The 11,960-nt window shown below is 42.1% G+C and overlaps 1 protein-coding gene across 1 annotated transcript in view; it reads right to left on the bottom strand.

The window, feature by feature from the left end:
• Positions 1–6,038, bottom strand: part of Brinp1 (BMP/retinoic acid inducible neural specific 1) — a 180,354-nt gene extending 174,316 nt beyond the window's left edge. Inside the window, exon 1 of the mRNA XM_075944980.1 lies at positions 5,512–6,038. The gene's annotated coding sequence lies outside the window, so the exon portion shown is untranslated. The remainder of the gene's footprint in view (positions 1–5,511) is intronic.
• Between the last annotated feature and the right edge of the window lie 5,922 nt (positions 6,039–11,960).

Below are 11,960 nucleotides of genomic sequence, written 5' to 3' on the forward strand. Positions count from 1 at the left end.
ATGCCTTCCTTCTCAGACCTCATCCTTCCCAACTAAAGACATGTCAAGAGAAAGATGTCAGAACCTCTCACTCCCTTGTAAAAGATTTTTCCAATGTAGATTCTGTCTGTCTCTCCTGTTTCATCTTACATTGCACTCTGCCTCATTTAAAGCTATATACACACTGGGTATCTGTACTTCCTTAGCCTCCCTAACCATTTCCCTGCATAATTTCCCATTTTATTTAAATCTCAACATCAGTTCATTACTCATAAGTATCTTTTTATGACTCACTCACATAAAGATATATCCCCCACCTTTGTTTCTAGCATGGGGTCCTTAATTACCTATATGACATTTATATTAGATTTAATTAGTGTGGTTTTCTATTTGCTTACTCATTATCAGCCATCTCGTTCTCTGTACATGTGCTCCAATGAAAACAGGACTATGTTCATGCAACACTCCTGATATATAAACCTGAACTGTCCATTTCAATGGCCAGCAGTCACATACAGCCGCATAAATCAAAATGAAAGACAAATAAATACTAAACAAAATCAAACTCACTTCACTAGTAGTAGCCTTGAAACATTTTTAAGGGTGCAGTGAGTATCACTGGCTAGCACTGAGAACATTTTTCTTCTTTCAAAAAGTTTTCTGTTGGAGAGTACTATCCTAGGGCAACATTTGTCAAATAGAAAACACTCTGGTAACATCTACTGTTACTGAAAATAAATAAATCCTTTCTTTCAACCCTAACCCAATACACATCTTTCTCAGAACTTTGTGTCAAAACCCTAAAGCTGAGATAATCTAGAGAATGATCATAAATTATTGGGCAGTGTAATATAGGCTTTTCAAATGGATATCATAGGGTTCTAGGTTTTTTTTTTTACTTAAAGGAGAATATTTTCGATGATATGATTATATTTACTTGTTTATATGATTATAGCACATAAGGACCTGATGACTAGAAAATAATATTTGTTTAATTGCAAAGATTTATAGATAATGGGAAGGTTTATACTCAAAATAAAAACAATCCTGCAAATCTCTTCATATTTAGCATCAGCTGCTTTGGGTGGGAATGAACTCACTATTAATATTAAAATTAAGCCTTGGAAGACACATATTGCCTATATTACCAAAACAGTACAGTTTTGATTCCAAACTATGGAGAAAGGTTTGATTATTGAAAAACGTTCAGCGATTTTTTCAAAAATTACCCATTGAAAACACTATTTTTATTATAAATCCAGACGTTCTCCAACAGTTTTATAACATCAGCTCCAAAGAGTCAACAGTGTGATCCAGCTGTTCCCAGCATCAGTTGAACAAGCAAATCTCAATGGTGACCAGTGATGTTGATTGTGTAGTGGAGGAATAGAGATGCTCAAGCAAAGTTTAAATCCTTGCCCTATTGCTTAAAAGAAAGTTGAAAACACACTAGTTTCACTTAGCTGTGTTGAGGGGGTGCATCTGCCTCACTGGATTAGAGGGGGGATTAAAGGAGAGAATATAATAAGGATCCTGGGCCACAGTATATAACTACCTGTCTACACCTTCACCAGTACCCTCAAGCTGTTGGGATAAGTTGTGTAATCCTGTAGCTATAATGGCTTTGGTTAGAGTGAATGAAGATCAATTTTTTTTTTTGAGAAAGAGGGAGATGGGGGAGCGGAGAAAAACTGACATACTGTTGACACTGGATATGACATGCAAAAGCAAACACTGATGAAACAATTACCGTGTGCCAGTCCCTAGGCATTAAAAGAAAAATGTTCCTATTAAGAGCACACATTGATGCAATCAAGAGAGACCTGTACCTGTGTGGCTGACAAACAGAGTAAATAGCGACAAAAACTAAATAAATCAGGTTTCCAAAAAAATTGTATCAAAATCCAGACAAAAGAGATTGGTCTTGGGAAGACATCTTCAAAGAACTATTTAAATCAGATGCTAAAATGTGATTAGGGCTTGTGGAATGGAGAAACAATGTATGATATATTCATTATCTTTTATATAAAATATTATAATGAGAAACGATAGGGAAAAGTTGTTCGAAAAATTATATTTGATGGCTCTTCCTCTTTTTATGCTTTTGTTCATATGGTTACTTACTTGTTAAACTTTGGGTTTTAGGTCAGAGGACGTATGAAGAGAAGGATGTTATGACAAACTGTGAGGGCCTGTTTTCGTGATACGTGCTAAAGACTTCCTCTGATAATCCAGGAAGAGAAAGCACATGCAAATTAGACAATATTTCCTCACACATTGCAGGGTCTTTTGGTGCAATGACACTTTCAGAGACACAGGACTGATCAATAGCATAAACTCTCTTGAAAGCACTAAGAAAGAGATGTCCCATTTGAATGGCACAAGCGAGAACATCTTTTACAGTCCCACCTATGCTGCTACAGATATATTCCCTGCAGCCTGAGCTGGGCCTTCTCGACTCAGCAGGAGGGCCCCAGAGCTGCTTTGGAATAGCCACACTGTTTCTCCTTGGCTGAAATGGAGTCACAGCTCCCCCTTCTGGGAGCTAAAGTGCCGTCTAGCTCCAGAAAAGCATCGTTGTGAGGTTGTTAATGGCTTTATTGCAGATGGGCCTAAAATCCCCATGTTTCTCAGTACTTTTCTGCACTCCAAAAAGAGCATCTATAAGACTAGCAGCACACTTTTTAAAAATGAATCTGATCGTAACTTCTGAAGCACCCGTGACTGAAAGGACTGTGATTTTCCTTTCCCTGAGGTTGTGAGTCCCATTCCACCTACAGGTCATGTGGTACCCAGTGTAGCTCAATTCCTATGGAGGTTAGGTCTCAGCGGAGGAAATGTAACAGGAAGGGAGACTTTCTGGCCCTGTATTGTACAGTCCTGTGTATGGAGGTCTGCATATTCTTGCATATGCTCCTGTGCCTATATCATGAATGTAGAGAAGTGAGATTTTAATTAATGTAAATAAATTCATTTTCCTGAAGCATTTGCATAGATGGCTAAGTATATACTTTGCTCTCAAGAAAGCAAAGCTTTTCTCATAAAAAGGCTCAAATATAGTACAAATGCTCTACTTGGTTCTATATACCAGTCACATAGTCTTAGGTTCCCACATGCATGTAATTGTCCGATGGAAGTGAAAGGAGAATCTTTCTTATCTTCTCTCTCTCTCCCTCCTCAACCACCTCTTGTGTGTACATGTGTACATGCGTATTAATGTTTTTGTGAAGTAAGAGGAATGACTGAGGCACTAGGCACTGTCTCTCCTGGATCAGGATTCCACAAGGAAAAGGTCTGAAATGCATCTCTGAAACAAGTCCCAGAAGGGAAGACAAGCAGTTATGTGGGTGGGAGTATGGTGGGCAGGTAGGATTAGGAAATGTTATGACTCCTGGAGTTAGAACAACATAGATCTGGCTGAAAACAGCCTGAGCCCTGGGCATGCCACCAATTTGCTAGGGAATATTGGGAATCGCCGTCCTCTCTTGAAGCCAGAGTCCTGCCTATTTATTCTTTAATATGCATTCCAGTTCTGATAGTTTATACATTGGAAATACATAGTAAGAACTCTTTCTCTTTCTCTGTCGATACCCCCTCCCACAAATGAATGAGGAAGCTGTGCTCAAACCAGAGCTTTGCAAAAAGTCTAGACTATGGCCATGGCCTCCTGGAGGCTTCAACCAGAGAGATCAGCCCATAGCCAGGGAATGGTATGTGTGCAGGTGCTTGCAGGTAGAACAGTCACACACCAGCTGGGGCAGGTTCCTACAAACACACAGGTTTGCTTTTATCGCTTCTCAAAAGATATAGATACACATATATAAATATTTTTTAAACTGGTATGTTTTTCTTTTCTTTCTCTCCCAGAGGCCTTTCCAATGAGCCTTTGGAGACACTGCATCCCACCACCTCAGCCTCATCTTCAGCTTCACTGCTTACAAGCAGAATGGCTGCCATTTACCTTGAGAAAGTAACAGCTGCCTAGTCTGGAAGCCATGCTAACAGCAGTAAAACTCAGCATTTTTGCTGAGTAGGGCAAGCCTTTAAGAGGCAGCCGGGAATCAAATCAATGGCTGGCTCCAGAACCACGGCCCAACACTACCTGGGTAGGGTGGTCAAAGTATTTACCTATACCACCTCCTAAAAGGTGGAGGAAATAGGGAGGAGACCTTTAACTCAAATGGTCTTCCCTTTCTCGAGAGCCTCCACAGGGACCTCTGTCATGGCAGTATTTTAGAGTCAAGTATCATCTGCGAGGTGCAAATCAGACAGCTGTTTAAGTCAACTACCACAACAATCTATCATGGATTCCCCACTCACAATCCCTCACAAATTGTAGGTCTCCCTTGGTCCTTACACATAAAGACTGCCACCTCTGCACACATATCAATCTCTCTCCCTTCTCCCAGTATCTTCCTAACTTCCTGGAGCCTCAGAAAAGCAGAGCTTTTAGAAGAGATTTCGGATCCTCCAAAGCTTGCCTGAGATGGAGAAAGCAAAGGGAATAAGTCCTAGGAAAGTACGCTATCCATCTCCTGCCCGAGCACCCACAGCTGCCCCAAATTATATTTTTCTCTAGAACCCTGTGCGACTGCGGTGGAGAAGCACATCCCCAGAGGATGCTTACTCTTTTCCCCTGAAAAGATTCTGACAAACTTGCCCAAATGACCCTCTCAAAAAAGGGTGGGGGGCTCTGATGTCAACAGGGAGACAGGGCGAGAGCTCTACCCCAGACTTGCCTGCACTAGATAAGGAGATCCCTGACTTCCTCCTTTCCTTTGCACTCATTACCCAGCCTCTCCAAATTCCCATCACAATCCTGGAGTCTGACCAGTGTGGAATTTAAAGGGACAGTATCTCCTTTGCCTCGGATTTTGGACATGTCTCTATCATTTTAAGCAGTGAGTCTAAGTGTGCAACACTACCCATGGTTTAGAGGACATTTTCCTTCAATGGTACCTACACTGGGTTAAATAAGGCACCGTCTGTATTCCTGTCATCTCCCCCAAACAAGCCCAGAGCCCTGAGAGGAAGTCCACAGCGGGCTTCCCCGTGGCTACGTGATCGTGTAGTAAGAAACCCATTCCATCCACTGTAAGCTGAAGAGACCTAATTAAAAATACACAGACGTGCTCAAATGCAAACACATACACACACAAATACACACATGGAGCTGAAAGTAGGTTATAGGGTTTACACACACACACACACACACACACACACACACACACACACCAAACGCAAACGACGCCTTACAGGCAAACACACACGAGCACCACATCAAGTTCCCACCATGGTACACACGTCGGGAGCGCGCGGGGACACAAGCCACTTACTAAAACCCGCATTTAACCCTTAGAGCCCAAGCTACAGGGACCCCAGTCTCCAGAAGAAGCGAGAACTTGGAGGCTAGGGAAACCGGACGAGGGTGGGAGGGGGAAGGGAGGCGCAGGCAGGGGCGCCCAGACTGCGGTCCGGGGCGGGTTCCAAGGGCAGAGGGGCTGTGAGATGCTGTGCCAGGGATCGCCTTACCTGGAGTCAATGTCCGTCTTTGGCGGAGAGCAGCGGAAGGGCGCTTTTTATTCGGCTCGGTGGGAACTTGGAAGAGCCTTGCGTCCAGCTCGCATACCGGGGACGGCGCGGGGACTGCAGGCGTGGGGGTACCTGGCTTCTAGCAGCCTGGCTCATACTCAGCCGTAAAGTCCCCTTTGCTAGTCCCGAGGACAGGCATGAATCCCAGTTGCGGAAGGCGGCCACTATTCCCTCTGCCTCCGGTTCTCTCTCCCTCTCCTTTGCCTGTGCTCTTCTCCTCCTCCTGCCTCCCCCCCACCGCGCCAGATCAGTTCGCAGCCGTGGGGACCGGGAGAGAGGCGGCTGGCGAATGGAGAGGGAAGTCCAAGTACGCGGCGGTCTCCGGGCGGGGAGCGGAGGAGGCCGGCCTAGGCAGAGGGAGGGACTTCGCTGGCGAAGGAGGAAAATGAATGGGGGAGCGACTGCCTGGGGGCGGGGAGGGAGGAGCCTAGCGCCCGGGTGGATTCCTAGGAGTGTTTTGTACGTCTTTAGACGAGGAAGAGGAGGGAGAGAAGTGGGGCCTCGCGGAGGGAGGGGCGTCCTGGGTGGGCCTAAGATTAGCCACTGGGGAAGTCTTACGGGTCTGGGGACAGCGCGGCAAGTCTTTGTATAGGAGCACCCAAAGGGACCCTGTGCCCAAATCCCGATTCTAGAAGAAAGGGGTCTGTAGCTCAATGATGCATGAGCGTCTGTGTGTTTCTGATTATGCGGGAGCTCGGCGTGACTGCGTGTACGTACCTGAGTGTGGGTTTTGTCTGGGGTGACGCACGTCTCAGTCCCGTTGTGTCTCTGTGTTTTCCCGTGACTGTTAGAGATTGGTTTTGTGTGTAAGCGAGAGCCCACTTAACCTCTCAGAATGTATGCGTTTTCTTCCTTACGGGAGTGGGAATCCAAAGAGAACGCAAAGTTCTCTAGGGACCACCAGAGACATGAAAAATGCCGGGATAGCGAGTCTAAGACAAGAATACAGATAGCAGAAATACTCCCAATTCAGGCTGAGTTGCAGAAGGGACCTCTTACTGAAGGGAAACAGAAGGAAAGCCCTTGCAAGATCTGAATCCCCACAGGGTATGCATTCTGTATATTTTGCTTAGTTCGCTGGAGGCTTAAATCACACCAAAAGTGCAGATTCCTAGTCCCTTAAAGATTTGGCCAGGATGAGAAGCTAGGGTGAAACTACTAGAGAGAGAAGCAGGAAGCCACAAGAAAAATGTTGGAAATTGTAAAGAAGTCCAGATTCAGTAAAAAGTGTAAGTGCGGGTGTGAACTGAAATTTTGTCTGTGTGTGATCTTGGCCAAGTTACGATAGCCTTCACATTCTCACTTGTTTAATACGATGATATAATTTACCCTCTCTATATAATATAGGGAGGAATTGCTGTGGAATTGAAAACGAAATATATTTATATATGAATGTATATATATATATATATATATATATATATATGAATGTATATGTATATATAGACAGGGGAATGATCCCTCCTATATAGCTAATACACAATGCATAGCATTCACTGCTTTGATTACTACTGTTATTAATGTATCTATTGCCCAAAAAGTGACAAGAGAGAGATGCAGTCAGTATAAAATAGAAGGGCCTAGAATAGTGACTAAATGAAGAGGAATTTTGAAGTAAAATGAAAGAAAAATTCTTGAAAGCCAAGCTAGAAACTTGAAAAAAATGCGATAATTGATAAAGAAGGTGGAGAAATAGAGGGGAATGAGGCAACGACAAAAAGAACCTTACAGTCTAGCAAGGGGTGGAGAGAGAAGAGCAGAACCCGTGACCAGCTCCTCTGCAATCAAAATGAGAGTGAGTCAGTACCACGGACAGCTCTCCGGCCACTGACCAGATGAGCGATTTTTCTCTTTCTGACTGATGGAAAATTCTCTTTTTCTTGGGCAACAATTTGGTTTTTGGCCTGAGTTAAGGTCCTCGCCAGTGGTTCTTGGAAGGATTGCAATTACAAAGAAATATAATCACCACACTCCTGCTTCCCCGTTCGTATTAACATGGAGCCCCAGTTGTTATCTCCTAGCCTTTCCTTCTGTTCTTTTTCTTGCCCTCTCTTTCTTTCTATCTGTATCACACTGCTTCCTAGTTATTTGCTCCATCCTGTTTTTGCTCTGTCACCCTGAGCTCAGAGCACCCTCACTAAAAAATACCAACAACAGCTGGTGATGCAGTCCAGAAATTGGTAAAAACAACCTAGTCCGATGAAGACCAGGTTACAAATTCATCCCTCTTCCTATCTCTTCCCTCATAATTAGTCTCTTATGGTAGGATGCAGTAAAATGGGGCACTTAAAAACATGAAATATCATTCTGATTTTACCCATCATTCAACACAGTCAATATTTCACTCAGAAACACACAGCCATTTTAGTTCTAAACACTGCGATATAGAGATAAAGAGAAAGGAAGGAAATTATTGAAGTTTTACCAGGCACTAACCTTCATTTGAAGTATTTTCTACATAAGTCTCCAAATGCTATGTGATGAGCCAAGATTATAGTTCAGTTGCTAGAGTGCTTTTCCCACATACACAATGCCCTAAGTTTGATCTCTAGCACTGTTTACTAGGTGCATGTGCCTAAAATACCAGCACTGGGGTGTTAAAGACGGAATAATTAGAAGCTCAGAATAATTCTTAGCTACAGTGAGATTGAGGCCAGTCTGGGATACATAACACATTGCCTCAAAAAAAAATGCTGAGTGTTTTGAGACAAATAATGCTGTACCATTTTTATATAGTGGGAAACTATGCTCCTTGACACATGAAGAGCACACTTAGATGCATGTCACTATGATTTGATGATCCCCAGAATTCCACACTCATGTCCACATCTAAAATATTTATTGTGTCTCCAAAAAATAATGGGGAAAGCCTGGGATGATTGGAATCTGATATTGGGATTTAATGGAGCACTGGACCCAAATTAAATACAAACCTAAATCCATGGAATCCTTCCCTAATATGTGTCAATGAAGGATTTATTAGCAATTGTCCCTAGAGGAAGATGTAAAGATTTTGTAGGACACATTCAAGATTCACATTAACCTCACTGGTTCTGAGTTTTGGATAAAACCTCAACCTTTCTGGGTCTTAGCTCATTTGCATTTGGCTCTGTTTAGCTGCCCCATTTCTATGAAGCAAGGCTGAGAGAGCCATTTAAAACTGTCTCTTTGGAATCCTTGGTCATCAGGAAAGTTCCTAGTGCGAAGCATTCCTAATGACTTATGGAGAAAGCAATCAGAACCATATGGATCACATTTCTGCAGAAATACACACTGGTGGGAAAAGGTTTAGAGGCCAAAAATATACTTCTTTTTTTTCTTTGCCAAAGAAAGAACATTTAAGGAAGCTTGAGATATGTGAGAAATGTCTTGTTCTTTCTTTGGGGTGGGTGTTGGTGAGCAGCTGCTTGCTATTTCCACAGAATTTACAAAAAGCTTGCAAGGGGAAGGAGTTTCCAATAAATTAAGGTGACTTGAGTGAGAACTTACTCTCTGTGGGCCTTGAGGTGATTCTTATAAAGGGACCTTGATCAAGGACATTTACTCAGAAAATGGGATTGTGCACCATCTCATTCCTATTATGATGGATTAGATGATGCTTGTAAGTCTTGGTTGATATTGACATTGTCAAATTGCTACTGACTCTCTGTATTGTGGCAAGAAAAAATGTTTATGAAAATGTCCTGAACTTTTGACAAGGCTTTTCTAAATCTCTCTTTGCCAGTCGTATTCAGTGATGCCTGTCCCTGGGGAATTCTGGAACCTTCTTTCCCACTTGCCCTCACTTGTGAGAGATGCCTCACAGAAATTAAAAGATAAACCAACAGGAAAACAAGCAAAAAACAACATTTGATTCGAGAAATGCTAAGAGGTACAAATAAATGTTCAGGATGAAATGAAGAGGCCCTAAGATACCTTCACCTTAGATAAAGACAAGATTTTCTCCTATTTGTTTAGGATACTGAGCCACCTGCTGCAGCCTCCAAGGCTGTCAGACCTCAGAGGAGTTAAAAAAAATCCCTTAATCTGGGATGCTTTGGGTTCAAAGTGGGCTGAACATCTGTAGAAAGAAGCCTGAATTTCTTTAGGGGCTACTGAAACTTAGGTCCTGGGACGACTTCAAGATGAGTGATGACTTCTGTTTCCCAAGATTCTGATATGCTTTGCATAGCCAGATGTGGGCCAAATCATCACAATGTATCAAAGGATATAGTTGTGTTCTTCAGAACACTTACATACTTCTGGAAAAGCTCTTAAGAAAGCATTCATTTCTCTATCATGTCTAGCATATTGCAGGTCAGTATAAAACAGCAAGAGTTGGTTTTTATTGCATCTTCAAAACAGTTGAAAGAGCAGAAACTGGTATGTATTAGTTTTTAATATAATTATTAAATTATATATTTATAATTATATTTATATTATATAATTATTTGGATGGCATATATGCCATATTTATTTATTTTTGTATGTGGAGCATATGCATGCCACTATGTGTTTGTGTGTACACATGTAAGTCAGAGGACAATTTTGGGGGTCAGTTTTTCTTCTTTCAATATATGAATCCATGGGATTGAACTCAGACAGTTAAGATCTGCAGCAGCAAGCATTTTGACTCAATTAGACATATCACCAAATATATATATATTGTGTGTTTGTTACTATATGTTTCAGTGTGTGTATATGTCTGTATGTGTAGTCCTATGTGGTTCTATAAGTGTGGTTCACCTGCATATGTGTGTAGGCTTGTGGGAAACGTAAGACTGATATCACATAATGTCTTTCATCATTCTCCACCTTATTTACTGAGGCAGTTCTCTCAGCCAAACCCAGTGTTCACACATGGGCCTGCTCTCACTGGCCTAACTGATCTTGGGTTCCCATGTATTCTCCTCTGAACTCTGGAGTTAAAGGTGTAGCAACACACTCACAAATTTTACATAAGTTCTGTAAATCTGAAACACTGCCTTTATGTTTACTAGGCAAGCATTTTGACCACTGAGCTATCTTGCTAGCCTTGAACTGATATTTATTAATCTATGTTGTAAACCCCTTTTGGGTGGGTTACTTAGTCTAGGGATTTTAATCCACCCTGTAGTCAGTTATTCCAGGGTTCCAGAGAGGCACTATCTGGAAGATAATGGGCTAAGAGAGAAAAAGGAGGCTAAGCGGGGTTCTTGTCAAAGCCTCCGTTTATTAGAGACAGGTTACAGTTTATATAGGATAAGGAGTTTGGCTTGGGATGGGGGTGGGGACATGGAATCTTGCTTCATGGTCCACGGTCACGTAGGCCAGGAGGTTACATTCGGTCAGGTCACATAGGCCCGGAGTTCACAAGTTGACATACCTAGTTCTCTAGATAGTTTGGAATGTGGGGTGGGTTCCGCTAACAGATAGCTCTCTATTAACAGCTAATTGAGTGTGGGGTAGGCTCTGTCAATAGAATGGTTTCTTAACACAATTAGGGGTGTGGGGTTCTCTGCAGACTCCCCAGGGCAATGGTTCCTGCAATAATCCTAGGAGGAAATGGCTCCTGACACTATGTAGATCAGAAGAATTCAAGCTTTGTCTGTCCCTCACTGAAGTTTAGATGAACATCTGCTCACTGAACAGAATTCTATGTTGTGTGTCCTCTGTATCTCTTTTTTTCCCAAATCTCTCCTTCTGATCTAAATCTTCTGGAGGCAATGTGCCTAAAATAAACTTACCATTACTGTACTTATTCAAGGTCTGGTGGACTTAGAGTTGCACATCAAAGTCAAAACTGGTAAATTCATACTTCACCATACTCCATTATCTGGTCCCTGTATTATTTATATTTATTTTATGCCTAGTTCGCACCCTATTTTTCCTCTGATAGCAAAATTGAACTGCTGGCTGATGGTCAATTCTGAGCTTCTATCTGTACATCACAGTCATGCCGGTCCCTCCAATATCACCGGATTTGCTCTCAGCACTGCTATGTCTTCATAAGGACATATCATCTCTTCTTAATAATGTAGTCCACATGCCATCTTCTCTGTAGCTTCTATAAGGACTCAACTTTACCTTTTTCCAAGACAGTGTACCAAGCTCTCAACTCTAACCATGCTGGTTGTTTTCCGGGGTCTATAATTTATCTAGCTCCTAGTTACCTGTAGGCTTATAGGCAAGCTTTCTGCTCCATAGGTTTCCTTCTCCCACTTCAAGTATCATTGTAAATATCACTTCATATCCCCAGACAGAGAGTATAAACTCTCTCACAACCCTTTGTGTCTCATTTATCATAACTATAACTAAATAATTATCAATGACATTATTCATCTAATGTATGTTTCCTAAACTGAACTCAAAGGCATAAAAATTGATTTATAATGAAAGCTGAGGAGACAAAGATACAATGAACACAATAG

Source organism: Microtus pennsylvanicus, chromosome 13, assembly GCF_037038515.1.
Source record: "Microtus pennsylvanicus isolate mMicPen1 chromosome 13, mMicPen1.hap1, whole genome shotgun sequence".
NCBI classification, from domain to species: Eukaryota; Metazoa; Chordata; class Mammalia; order Rodentia; family Cricetidae; genus Microtus; species Microtus pennsylvanicus.